The sequence below is a fragment of the Anastrepha ludens genome, chromosome 4 (genome assembly GCF_028408465.1).
Source record: "Anastrepha ludens isolate Willacy chromosome 4, idAnaLude1.1, whole genome shotgun sequence".
Classification (NCBI taxonomy): domain Eukaryota; kingdom Metazoa; phylum Arthropoda; class Insecta; order Diptera; family Tephritidae; genus Anastrepha; species Anastrepha ludens.
In genome coordinates this window covers 40,854,810-40,870,231 of record NC_071500.1, presented here as the reverse complement: position 1 = coordinate 40,870,231, position 15,422 = coordinate 40,854,810, and positions in this window count along the sequence as shown.

Sequence of the window (15,422 nt, the reverse complement as noted above, 5' to 3'; positions counted from 1 at the left end):
AGTTGAGGACTTTATGGCTGAGTTTCGTGATTTTTTTTTATGAGGGGCTGCGGTGTGTTCATTTGCTCATTTAAAGCGTGAGGTTGTACATTAGAAGGTGGGGAGATGTTAAGCAATGGTTTGTTTGATACGGTTGTTGTTGCAGTACTAGTATATAGAATTGATGTCGTTGTTGATGATGAGTTGGTTGTGGTTGTTGTTGGCATTCCGTTTGTGCTCACGCACGTTGTAAGAGCGCCATTAAACGGCTTATCATGAAGGTTGACGCTCTCTACGCTTTGCGGTAATCCTGTAGAGTTAATAGAGTGGGATGTCTCTATTTCATTTGCTTTCTTTTGCATTGAGTTCGCGCCCGTAATTGCCGGAGTGCTCACACTTTCAAAAGTCATCGTTTTTGTTACAGGCTCACTCGCGGATTGCTTTCCTCTCCGCGTGAGACAGTCCCGCACACTCATCTTGCCTTCTGATTATTTGTTTGTTCACTTTTTTTTATTTTTATTTCTTAGTTTGTTTATTAACAAGAAATTGTTTGCTGATATGTTTGTAACACTTGAAATTGCTATAGGTGAGTGTCTGTCTCTTTAAGCAGTATTGCATACAAAACACAATAGAAAATCTGTTATTAATACGGATCGAAACAGGCAATAGCAAAGATGTAATCTCTGGCCATTTTGGATTACATGTGAACGTGATAAATAAAGACGGTCGTCCATATTCGCGCACGTAAGCCATAGCATCCTATATATATTCTTGCATATGACGTGGATTGCCTACGTACGATGATGGTAAAATGACAGAGTTACCAATTCCGGCGACGTCGGCAGTATTGTTAATAGCGTCTCGTAAGTGAATGTACTCTTCCGCACACAACTTGAGTTGATTATATCGTAACTATCGTAGTCTTTCGCCCTCTATCTTCGCGCACATATCGACCATGAATTGTTAACAGCAGGCCGCGCCGAATCATTAATCGGTACACATATCTAATAATCTTTCGACCTAACGTTCTTGTTTGTTTCACCTCCTGTAATAACATATTTATGAATTTAAATTAATTCCGTTCAATAATTTAATTGTTTGTTAAATGGTTAATGATCGAGTTCATAATAAATGAAGTACCTGATACGGGATCTCGTTGTTTTATGTTAATGCAATATCCGTCTTGCCCCTTCCAGAATATTAGCGGATATTGGAGAGCGGCATATGAACGATGTGTATCAGCAATGAACTGAAGATTATTATTTCTTCCTCGAATCACAATTTATCGTGTACCTGTACCATCGCCAACCATGATTCCAGCAACGTCTTCAACAACAGGTGCATTGAATCTACGAATATGTTCTCCAGCTGGTGTTTTATCAGAAGTAATGACAATAGCGTGATTATCGCTTTGTAATTTGTGCATGTGTGAATTGAATATTTTCAACAATTCATTGTGCTCGCGCAATAGAGCGTCCAAGTCGCTGACTATGCGCCTGGCAAAAAATGATTCAAGATTATAGTCACAACGTGCAATCACGTGATTGGCAAGTGCGCTTCCGGAATCCTCGCCGCCCATGAAGTAGATTTGTGAAAATGTATGTGGTTCGTTTGGCATTGGCAGCAATGAGCCCATTTTATGATAAACTTGGCCTCTGATTTTGAATGTAGAATTGTATTGTTGACCATTAGCATTAGTATTTCGAACTATTTCTGTTGCTCCAAACGATGTCATTTGAAAGCATAAATTGAATGTTAGAATTGACTTCAGGAATACGTTAGAATCTGGATCCGTGCCGATAAGTAAACCGTTCAATGTTTCAGGTAGTTGCACTTTTCCTGACACGCAACACATCTCAGGTGGCTCATTTTTGAATTTGAGAGCATGACAATGCGGACATTCCTTATCCATAGCATCAATTACCACTTTTGAATGAGCATAATATTCAATATCGGGCTCATACTGGAATGCTAGACGCAAAAATGAATCAGATATACCTGTTGGCGTTGTTGGTCATTTGTGATTGTCGTTGTTCTAAACGTATAACTTCATTGCGCTCAGCTCGTGTATCTTCTGATTGTTCTAGACGCAATTGTTGCATGCTCACACGTGCATCAGCATTTTGTTGCTGGACTTGTTCTTCGGTTCTTTGGGATCTTTTATCTTTCATACTTCTGGACCTACTTGTATTACGGCTCAAATCAGCCCCTTTGCGTTTTCTTGGCATTGCTCACTGTACAAAACACATATAAATAGGATTAATGAAATTACTTAATGATAGAAAACGTTATAGTTAACATTACGGCTAGGATTATAGCGAAAATATTAGTTTTATGAAAAAAATTTGAAGCAATAGTTGTAAAAAATGCAATTAATTATATAAAAAAATATACTTACAACACAAAAACCATTGCTGGTTGGAGCTCGTGACACGTGTTGAGTACTTTTAAGGTTATGTAAATCACCTGTTTAACTAAAACTTGATTAACGGAACTAATCGTGCCAAATACAATTAAAATTAATAATTTGATTATTATGAATAAAATAGTAATAATTAATAGTTAATATGAGAGTTACACTGAGATAGCAATGTGATAATTGTAAACGTTACTACTACACTCGATACATAAACAATAATGATGGCCCAAAACTGTGTAGGGAGTGCGAGAAGTCTTATTGTGTGAGTGAAACAGGAGACCGGCTTCAGTCTATAGTATAGGGGTATGGAAAATGGATAGTAGCCGATTCTCAGACCTACTGAATACGTATATAAAATTTGGTAAAAATCGGTAAAGCCGTTTCGGAGGAGTACGGTAACTAACATTGTGACATGGAAATTTTATATACATATTAGATTTATTTCACTTATTTAATTACTTATTTATATATATTATTTTTATTTATTTAATTATTTATTTATTTATTTATGTATAATTTATGCAACAAAAAAAATTGTTATATGTATAAATACATAAACGCAGCACTGGCTACGAGGCCTTCAGCCGCCTCGTAATTATAGCTATGTAAAAAAGTGTATGTGCCAAGTGTTAGTACAAATGGAAGTATCTTAGATATATTACAAAAAATTTTAAGTTTCTTAAGAAACTGTATAAAATCATAATATTTTTCTCTGAAGGTGCTTTTAATAATTTTGTTAAATCAATCCTGTCAGGTTTGTGGGTAATTGTGTGAAGGATCGGACAGAATGTGGGAATATGTTAGATAGAAGCGGTGTCATCACATAGGTGGCATTTGGAGGGGCTTTTACCCGACAGTAAGTGTGCATGCGGTAGGATAGTGTGTCCAATCCTTAATGGAGTGTATATTTTCATAGCCCTTCTTTGCAACGTTGAAGTGTAAACGTTGTATGTTTTCCCTTCGTTTGCGTTTTCTTGGTGCCTTTTTTGCATAATCAGATTGGAAATTAACGAAGGTGTCCTAGCTACACTTTTCACTGCAAGTTCTACATAGTGGTTTCCTTTAATACAAGCATGGCCAGGCAAAACTTAAGCACCTCGTAATTGCTGATTGTCTTCTTGGCAGTTTTTGTGCTTTATGGCAGGTGTGATGGTTCTACTAAATATTGGCTTAGTGCTTAGTAGCAAAAATTTGATGCGTAGATCTGTAATACAATTCTGTGTTGAAAGGAAGTAGCCCAGATTTATTTATTTATTTCATATTTGTCTATGAAATTATAACTCTTACAGACGAACAAGATTTCTTACAGACTAGAGATAAGTAAAATTAAATAGTGGTATTACAATTTCATTTAAGTTAAATTTGAGAAAATAAAAATTAAATAACAAGATTCTTAGATAATAATGCTTTTGCTTGAGACCTAAAACGAAATTTAGTAACCGAGAGATCAAGGCTCAATGCAACGAAGAGCTTGTTCGACTCGGAGAGTGTTCTATTAATCGGGAGGTTAAAACCATATAAAGATTTCCTAGTAGCAACAAAGCACATTAAATTTAATTGTATCCAACAAAATGGGGATCTGGAGGATATATCAAATAAGAAATACACTGATAAAAAAATAGTTTATTATAAAGGGTGATCAATTTAGAGGTATCGGATTTTAAATTGAAATAAATTAACGAAAATACAAATTGATTGGGCAATCTTTATTATTTTTGTGTGGAACCTCTCATGAGATTTATATTTTAAAGATAATCACTTTCAAATGTTGGCAGCAACTGCTCCATAATTGGGCCATTCGTAAACACCAATTTTGAATGACTCGCTGGAGGACTTCGGTCGGTATCTCGTGAATAACTTTAGTAATGTTGGCTTCTAATTCGTCAATCGAAGCTGGTTTATCCACAAAGCATTTAGACTTTAGTTTAGGCTAAGAAATTCTATATAAACATGAAGTAGAAAATAAACTTGTCACTTGTAAAGTTACAACGAACGCGCTTGCAGTTTATATTTCAGGCAATTGTTGTATTCGCGCATTTCCCCCAAAATAACTTATAATCTTAAAAAAGCTTAAGATTCTTCAATACCTTTTTGGGTGATATTTTGTTTTAATTTTTCTTCGCTTCATACCAAAAATTCTATAATTATGGTAAATAACTTCAAAACCAAGACTAGCTATATATCGGGTGTTTTTAGTTGCATGAGAAATTTACTCTGAAAAAAATAAATGTGTTCGCGAAATTTATAGAACACCAGCGACATCATCGATTTTTATTTATTTTGAAAGGAGGAACTGCCGTGGAGTAAATGGCGAATGCTATCGAGCCATGCTGGCTGAATTTTTGTTTCCAAAAATTAATCACCATTGTGCCATACGGACAGATTTATTGGAAAAAGTAGTCAATAATTGGACTGATCTAATGGACCATGTAACTCATAGCCGCTGCGGACATATTGTGGAAATCATAATCAAAAAATAAATGCCAAAAAGTTATCTACCAGATTATACAATAGTACAAACTACTTTAGACGGCTAAAAATTAGAAAGGCCCTTGTATAATTTTTTCAGTTATTATTTTAGTTATTTGAGTATTTACAAAGAAAAAAACTGATTTGAAAAATTGGAGAAATGAGGCATTAATCGCGAAGACCTTCCATTACTTACTTGCTATTTTTATATTGCTTAAGGGGGCTCGGTAGTCTAGAAATTTCAAAAAATCGATTTTTTTCGATATTTCGAAATTATATTGTAGTATCTTAAGAATATACTGCGAAATTTTCATGCGGAAATTCTCAATATTATAGCTTCTACAGCTCACTAACTAGGTAGAGAGCGGTCCGCGCTCCTATACCCCAAACTTTAAACTCATTTATCTCGAACCGACCTTTTTCTGTCTGGTGTTGTAAAAAAAAAACAAAAAAAAACTACTCAACCGAATCGTCGGAAACTGTGATATGTTGTTCACAACATCAATGGCTATCGCGCGTGTTAGAATCATATTATTATTTCAATTATTTCGTATTTTTTAATTAAAAACCTGGAAAAAAACGATTTTTAGAGTGTCAAATTCAAAACCGCGCCATTTTGTCCATGTTTTTTATTCTAGTAGCGGGACATAGCTACAGTCATACTGATTAATAATTTTTTTGATTTTTGTGTTTCAGATAAATAGAAGAGCCAAAATGGACAACACCGTTCAGGTGTAATTTTTCGGGAGGGTCAACTTCAGCGTAATTTTTAAAATTATTAGAATTAAAAAAAAAATAAATTTTATTTTTGTATATTACGTAAAAAAGTTAGATAAAAAGGGTGAAAATTTAAATACCGTTTTTCAGTTTTTTTATTGTAAAAAAATTCCTTAAAATACGCTAAATTAACGAGCTCTAGACCACCGGGACCGCTTAAGGCATTATACCACTGTAGAAATTTCGAAAATCGATTGCTAGTGTTTTGCTTAAAAGATGCCCGAGTACCTTAAAAATAACATAATCAAAAGATTTTTAGGCTGAAAATTGTCGAAATACTTTTATTTTGATTTTGATGTAGTCAGTCCGTACCGTACCGAAAACTTTATCGTGTCGGCCCGATTTACTTCAAATTTTAATTGTATATTCTTGCGATATAAAGTCCCATTACAGCCCTCTTAACATTCATATGCAATAAAAAGCTCAGAGGTACGCGGCTATAAATTTGTATGATAAAAATAATCAGTGCCTTGTCTACTATCATATATCCATATCATTTCATTCGCAAAAATACTGTCGGACAATGTGAACGCTATTAAGAAAAGAATGTATCTAATAATATATAGTGTACTCATCCTATCGGAAAATTTATACTTTTTGAATCATATTTGACACTTGTGAACTAAAAAGCTTCAGTAAACATACGCACGAGCAATAGATTGATAGATTTATTTATGAGAATAGAATAGATTTATTTATGAGTAATTTACTTATTTATGAGTAATTTTGCACCACCTTGTACAACCGCTTTAAAAATAAAGTTGAAATCAAACTTGTCAAAAAATAAATAAATTTATTCATCCAAAAGTTAAAACTAAATATAGTAAAAAAATTAAAAACGGGCGTGGTTTTTATATCGGCTCTAAATTAGACTCCCTTCAATGGTTGTCTACGTACATTTTTATACACATCCGTGCAGTCTTAACTACGTATAAATCGTTCATTTCTCTGATGGCTTCAAGTAGAGCTTTCCCTTTGGTATTGGTCAGTCTTAAGCCCCATGTCATGTTCTTTGCGTTGAAATCACGCCCCTCTATAAATTTGTTTCCAAGTGTATTTAGGTAATCGACATAATGGTTTATTTTATTATTAAATTTTGGTGGGCAGTATGCAGCTGATATATAGTAGTCAATAAGCCATGAGTGTCATTAATTTGAATTGTCATTGCTTGTAGGTGATCCATTTTGAATTGCTCCATTTCACTACATATTATATTTTGACTTAATATAACAGCTGGGCCTCTATTTGCTTTATTGTCAGGATGATTGGTACAAAAAATGTTATATCCTGGAATTCTTACAAAGGATTTATCGCTAAAATGTGTTTCCAATACCATTAGTATGTCAATGCTGTTTTGTCTGATGTAGTTTTGAGTTTCCAGTATATGTTGGCTTAGTCCGTTTGCATTCCATAAGGCTATTGTCAAGTTATTTTCTTTGGTCATCCATTTTGGTGACGAGAAGTGTTATGATGTTCATCATGTTCGACATTTGGTTGGATAGCTGGCTTATCATTGTTTTCAATTCCTGTATATCATCGTTTTGAGGCGTAGTATTTGTTTTATTTGCTATTTTGTTACTACTTGTGCATAAGTCCCTGAAATTTTTCTGGTGTGTTCACTTGTGTCGTTTTGCTGGTTTGAACTTGTCTGTGTAGCAGGCATTTCTTTTTTTTGCAGAGCTGGGAAACGTTGCACTCTTAGGGATTTGTAAATCATGCAGCCTTTTTAGTTTGCGGTGTGCTTCTCTTTACATAGGGCACATTTAATATTTTGGTCATTTATATTAATGGAACGGTTCACAGTTTTGTGCCGGCCTGCACATTTAACGCAGACTGGACTTCTTGTGCAATAATTTTTTGTATGCCGTTAAGTACCTTAAGCTCGTAGTTATTTTGAATGCTATCATTCAAAGCATTGACTAATGGTGGTGGTTTTGGTATTTTTTTTTTGGCCGACCACCTTCGATGGTAGCGGCCTTTGTTGCTCTTTGTTGGTAGATTCTTCCACATCGCTCTCTGGAGAAAGTATGTCGAATCTATTCTCAGTTGGTGGTCGCATCAACCAGTATGCTAGTTGTTGCTGTTTGGTGGGATGTTGTTTTGGTCTTTTATTTGATTTGATAATTTGCATTTCTTTTTGCGCGCTGCTGCCTGATGCATTAGTGCGTGTGTTTAATGTCAATGAAAATCGAGTTGAATGCTGATGCTTCTGTTGTTGTTGTTGTTGACGTTGCTGCTGTCGTTGTGGTGCTGGTGTTTGTTGTAACTGTTGAGAGAGAAACTCCAGTCAGATCAAGAGCATTCATACTTTATTTTTTATTATTTGGATTGCTTTTGTTCCTTTATCCGACGCGAGGGCCGCTTGATCGGACCACAAGCGGTTGGTTTGAGAGAGAATTATTGTGTGTTGGTATTGTTGGTATTTTTGGGGATTCACTGTGGGAGCTTTTACGCTCGCACGGGGGTAAGTGAAGGACACTCATATGCTGAGATAAAGCAATAATGCTTTTTTATATTTATGTTTATTTTTCTTTTGATTTTGAGGTTTAAATACACAATCATAAAGCAAAGCAAAGCTTAACGAGTCAGTTGGTACTTTTGATGTTTAGAGCCACTATCTCAGATCAATTGTGCGCACTAGTTATTGGTTATAGATATTATTTCGCTGAGCGATTTGAAAAACACGTCTGTTCACACTTACAGTGAAAAGGCGAAGATAAATCAACACATATTTTATGTTGTGTTTCAATTTATAGTTTATGTTTTCGACGGCAAATTACATACATATGTATGTATGTGAGCATGTACATTTGTGTATGAAAAACAATAATGCACAAGGGCAACAACAACATCTTCCTTTCATATGTACATATGCATGTATACCCAAATAACCTTGACTTACGTATTTATTCACATGTTCAGTCGTCGACTACACTTCGTACCGAATAGTTGTGTTAATTATCGCTGCGTTACTTCTCTCTCAGAGTGTTCTTACTCTCCACGTGCTTAGTGCAATTGACTTTCTTATAATTTTCTTGTTGTGAAGTGCAAAAATACAAATAAAAGCCTGAAGTGTTGATTTCTAATGGAAAATAATATTCCGTTCCCCTCGGGGAACCGATTTGACATAGTATGATAGTATGTCAATTCCCCCCAAATCGAAACGAAAAAAAACAACCAGTGCAAATAAAGACCTTTACCCATCCCTATCATCGCCAGTCACCAAAACTGTTAACCAAAATGATCCAAAACTCATCATTATAAAATCCTCTGACGAAAACAACAAAATTTCTAAGTATAGTGTGTTCGCTAAAAAGAAAGCCCTTGACGGAATAAGTACAGAGTACCGCTCCGTAAGCATTCTCAAGGACGGCAGTTTATTAGTACTTACAAAATCTAAAAAGGTGGCTGAAAAGTTCATGAAATGTAAAAATCTTGGTGGCTTATGCCCAATATCTGTGTCCCTCCACGAATCTCTCAACACGTGTAAAGGTACCATTTATGACAAAATCCTAGCCGAAACCGATGAAAAAGAAATTATTGAAGGCCTTAAATCGCAAGGAGTCGTAGATGTCTACAAGTTTACCAAAAAAGTGAATGGAAATCCAATGCCAACAGGACGAATGGTTCTTACATTTGACCTTTATAAAGTCCCCCAAGATATCGACGTTGCATGGTATTCCCTAAAAGTAATATTAAATATTAGAAGAACATTTCCCAACACCAATGCGTTGTCGTAATTGTCAGCTTCTCGGTCACACTACTAAAAAATGCAACAACAACACCACCTGTGCAGTCTGCAATCTCCCCCCTCATACCCCCGAACTATGCCAACGCAAAATGTGCGCCAACTGCTTTGATTCACCCCCCGCTTCAGCTAGAGACTGTCCTAAATACCTTGAGCAAAAACAAATATTGAAAATTAAAACACAAAATAAGTGTAACTTCAACGAAGCCAAGCGGCTATTCAAGCTACAAAACCCGTTTTCTCTCAATGGAAAACAAACGTATGCATTCGCAATAACCGAACCTTCCCCTGTCCTCCTAACCAGTACAACCGCCGAAAATTCACCATCTCATCCTATCTCAAAAACAACAACTTCTGACACTTCTCAAAATACAGCAAATAACATAAACACGAATAAGCCACCCGCACTCCCTTTACCCAAGCACTCACTCAACTCAGAAGATAATACCACAACACACTTCGCATCTCTCTCCCCCAACTTTCTTAAAAATAACAAAAGCACTACAGTACAAGAATCATCATCTCTCGTAACACAGCCGAACACAACTAGCTCACTTACTCCAACATCTCACAGCATACCATCACATAACTTGAGCTCGTTTACAATAAACAGCTCAGACATGAGCGCCCGGGCACTCACAGTGGATACGCCTCACCTCAGTGCAAACTCTTTTAATAACTCAATCGAAAATCCAATTGATCACACGATTACAAATACTATCAATTTCTCAGAAACTCTCTCTAATTACCAACTGCCTGATGACTACATGAATTATGTACATTATCAACTCCACTCTACATCAGTCTCCCAGGTTCAAGTTGATGATATAGAAATAGATCACGACGAGCCTACACTATGAGCTGTTTTCATTTAACAGCTTTTATAGTGAATTATAATTAATAATATACATTATGGTACTTAATATTCTACAATGGAATATTAAAGGATATCACAACAACTACCAAGATTTAGAACTCTTAATAAAAGATCGTAGACCCCACGTTATATGTATCCAGGAAACTCACCTTAAACACAATTACCTTCCACATCCACCAAAACAATACTCAGCGCATTTTCATTATTTCCCTCATATAACTAACGCTAAGCAAGGCTATGGCATACTAGTGCACAATAGTATCGCACATAAAATCTTAAATATCACCTCTAACATCTCAGCAGTCGCCGTAGAAGTTAATCTTCAATATCCGGTAACCATTGTATCTATATACATTCCACCACTCCAAAAGTTTTCGGTCTCCGACTTGGAGGCAATCACCTCATCAATTAACACACCTGTAGTTCTAGCCGGAGATTACAATAGCTGGAGCCCCCTATGGGGCTCACCTAAAGCCAATCCCAGAGGTATAGTAATAGAAGACTTTATACTGAGTTCAAACCTATGTGTACTTAACAACAATAGCCCAACACACTTCTCTACACACAATAGTTTCACACACGTAGACATAACTTTGTCGTCACCCCAATTACTCCCACTTACTACTTGGTACACGCTAAAAGATTTACACAACAGCGACCATTACCCAATAATCTGCTCGATTTCATTCCCTTCAAACAATTCCTACAAAAACCCTAAGCCAGCTAGATTCAATACAGCTAAGGCTAACTGGGATAAGTACCAAGTCGCTCTTATCTCCAACCATCTACCGGAATTTACGCAAAGGAACACTAATAAAGAAGTAGCTACTATCTCAAAAGCAATTAGAAATGCAGCAAATGTAGCTATACCAACAACCTTCCACCCATATAGATCAAGGCAAGTCCCATGGTGGAGTCCCGCTTTAAGCGATCTCCATAAAGAAAAAGTTAAAGCCTGGAGGGAATATCAACAAATAAGAACTCTCGATTCTTTGATTAATTTTAAAAAAAAGAACGCCCTTTTCAATAGGGAAAAGAAATCGGCCAAACGTAGAAGCTTTGAAAAGTCGGTGAACTTTCATACGCGGAATTGCTAAAAAAAATTAAATCGCAGCCTGACCTCAAGGAACTGAGCCAGCTACTAAAAAGCTCAAGACAGCAATAGAAGGTGTCCTCGGCGAAAGTGCACAGGTTCGCTCCCTAACACAAGAAACGGCCATACAAATAAAGGATATTGATGAAGTGACGTTCTGAGAAGAAGTGTTAGAGGCGATAAAAAATAGCCTCCCTGACGGAAAAGTTACGCTATCGGTAATTCGAGTAATGTATACAGCATACGGTGGCACGCAGACATGCACCATCAACCTACCATCGGCGTCCGCACAAAAACTGCTAAGCCTATCCATAATACGTATTGGCTGTGTTTACTAAAGCATTAGGGAAAAGGCAGATATAACAAAGTTACAAATGCCACGATTTTGGCCGTCTGGCAAGGAACTGCAAGAGCGAAGATGACCGCACTACTCAGTGCTTCAGATCTGGAGGCAAGACCATAAGGATAAAAACTGCATAAATACGCCGAGGTGTGCGCTATGCCTACAGCACGGCAAAAGTGTCACTAACCATGTGTCGGGAGGGCGAACATGCCTCGCATTCCAGAGAGCAGCCCAATAGAAGAAAATATGAAGGTCTTGCAACTTAACCTCAACCACTGCGAAGCATCGCAAAGCCTGCTTACCCAAATAGTATGCGAGCTGGGCATGAGGCGTCATGGGCCAGCAACGCAAATGGCAAGTGTGCCATATGGAGCTGCGGGAGTAACCCAACCCATCTGGGGAAACCAGTTGCAACAACCGCCTATGTGCGTGCCAAAATAAATAACATACACATATACAGCTGCTACATACCACCAAGTACAGATATGTGTACCTTTGCCAGCATCATGGATGAACTGGTTATTGACGCTAAGCAAAGAAGCGCGGCACTCATAGCAGGTGACTTCAATGCGTGGGCAGCAGAGTTGGGATGTAAAAGAACGAACCCGAAAGGCAGGGAGCTTTTAAATGCACTAGCAGCAGAGAATGTTAATAGAATGAGAAGGAGCAAATGTTAAATGAGCTTTTTTCGAGTACTAATTTGTAGATTCATAGTAAGGGATTTTCAAATTCAACTTACCACACTAGTGGGGGATTGCATATATTTACCACGCTAGTAGAGGAGTTCAGATTTTTTCTGCGTTTACCATACTAGTAAGGGATTTCATATGATTTTTCACCATAGTAGTAAGGGATTCAACTTATTTCATGCCTACAGCGAAGCGAATCAATTTGCGATTGGGAAAGATGCGAAAGCAGTCAATTCATGGCACAGTTGCTAAAGTCGGAGGTATTGTTTGAATGGCGTTTGAGGCGCGTATTTAATCCAGGTTCAAGTCCTGAATAGCCATACGTTTTTCCTTTTACAAATCAGTTCGGTAAAATATTTGAGTTTATTTTAATTATATTATAATTGCTTTAAAATACTGTTTCAGGCTTTTTTGAATTTGATATTTAGAAATTTCTTTTTGGTATAAAATAGTGCATACTGGATATGAACTGATTTTTTATAAATCTATCAAAAAGGAAATATGTAGATATAAACATGAACATACATATTTAATCTCTTTAATCAAATCTAAGCTATATTGACGAGAAAATATCATTCTAATATCCGTCCAGAAAGCCAAACGCGCATACACGAATACATATGTATGTATAAAAATATGCATACAAACTTTCAACGAACGCAAAATGTATGCATATAAAACAGCGAATCGAATACATGACTGATTTAGGAAGGTAGATTGATAATTGTAGATTAGCGCAAGCATGAAAGACATGTCATATACGTGCTACATCGTTCCGTATTTGACTCAGATTCAAGTCCTGTACACACTTTTCTTTGTTCGATATTTTTATTTACTTCTTTGTATTTGGTTTAATTGGAATTGATTTAAAATAGTGTATTCAGGTTTTTCTAATACCTGTTATTTAGAAATGTATTTTCTATATAACATTATTCATACTTCTTTTGAATTGATTTATATGTATGTAAAACAGTTAGTAACATAAATAAGTATACAGGAGCCTGTTTTATGGAATTGTTTGACGCTAACGGTTTCCTTAGTAATTGAGTACTGGGATAAGATTTCATATGCGCCTTAATTTAGCTGTAAATTTTAGGTACCGTTATCCACGCTTTGCTTTGTCTTTGATGCCAGCCAAATTTATGTCCCAAAAGTTAGTATACAGCAAACGATTGTTCAGTTAGCGTAACATTTATTTTTACGTATTGATTAAAAAAGTTAAAGCTATTAAATGGAAATAATTAAAGTGAGTATAAAAATTTAGCGAAGTACGTTTTGTATTAATTTTTGTGACATTTTTAGTAATGGCTCCAAGAGGAAAAGAGCTTTCTGATGATCTAAAAAAACTGATTATAAAATATCACAAGGAACATAAATCATTGCGAGAAATCGGTTGTTTAATAGGTAGGAGTTTTGCTACAGTTCAAAAGTTTGTGAATAAATATAAAAGTGCGGGAAGCACCACTAATAAAGAGCATTGTGGGTGTCCGCCGCTCTTAAGTCCCAGAGAAAAAAGTTTAGTCGTACGGAAAATCAGAACAAACCCCAAAATAAGTGTCCCCAAATTGAAATCTGAAGTTGAAAATGAGACTGGAAAACAATTAAGCACCCAAACTATTCGCCGGGTTTTGCATAGTGCTGGTTATCATGCGCGCAATGTTAGGAAAAAGCCCTTCTTGAGTAGTGCCAATCGGAGTAAACGAATTTCATTCGCAAAAGATCATGAAAAATATGACCAAGTCATATTTTCTGATGAGTGTAAGTCCAGTATATGTGGATCTGATGGCCGTGAAAAAGTTTGAAAATAAGTTAACGTGGAATTGGATCCAAACAATATGACCGGCACTGTGAAGCATGGAGGGGCTCTGTGATGGTTTGGGGATGTATGGCAGCGAACGGGGTTGGAAACTTGGAATTTATCGAAAATATTATGGACCGATTTAGTTACTTAAATATTTTGAAAAATATTTTAAAAGAAAGCGCTACGAAATTGGGCATTGGAGCAACGTTTATCTTCCAGTAGGATAATGACCCCAAGCACACATCCAACATATTTGATGGGGCGCCAACGCGAAGGAGATGATTTATGGAGCAAGGCAAAACCTAGATCGTCACGCATAAGCGTATATGCTTTGGAATACATATAATTGATGTTTTAAGCCAATGCCCTTTCCTCCTCACTATAACGATTTTTTGGGCCACTGACGATCATTCTTGCGAAATTTATAGCATCACTGCTTGAAGTTTCTTCCGCAAGTACTGCACGACTACACAAAAATATATATTTTTGCTGCAGCTTCTCATTTTCTGCTTCTAGTTCTTCAATTCTTTTTTTCCGATAAAAACGAGCAGCCTGAGCAAATCGTTCGCGACTGCTAGTGATTTCTAAGTCCTCACAGATGTTTTTGTTTTTGGGAACCTGCCTTGTTTCCTCTAGCATGGAATATTTTTGAACTCTTCTAATGTAAGGGGTGGGGGGTCATTTTTCCCAAAATCACTTTCCCAAAAAAATTTTTTCCCAAATTTTTTTTCCCCAAAAAATAATTTTCCCAATATTTTTTTTCCCAAAAATATTTTTTCCCGCTTTATTGTTTTTTCCCGAATGCATGTTTTCCCAAAATAACTTTTTTCCAATAGATAGCTTTCCCGAACAAATACTACTGAAATTAATTTTTATTATTCTACTATTTCACATTTTTCGACGATTCCGACAATATGAGTGTATATAATAATCAAAAATCTTATACTTAAGTAATCGAAAAAGATTCGAAAAAGTTTTTCAATATAATATACATTTTTCAATTCGGATAAAAAGACAAGGTAACGAATGTATCCAACTTCACTCATATAAACAAGTTTTTTCACGTCATTCTTTTCGTGTCAAAATTTCATGAGCCAAAATTTGCTGCCTAAAGTCAAAATTTCTAATTATGGCGGAATTAATTGAATGCAAAAAATCATTTCTTTTCAAATAATAAAAAATGTACTCGCCCATTCATTGCAAATGTATATGCGATATTTTACAGAC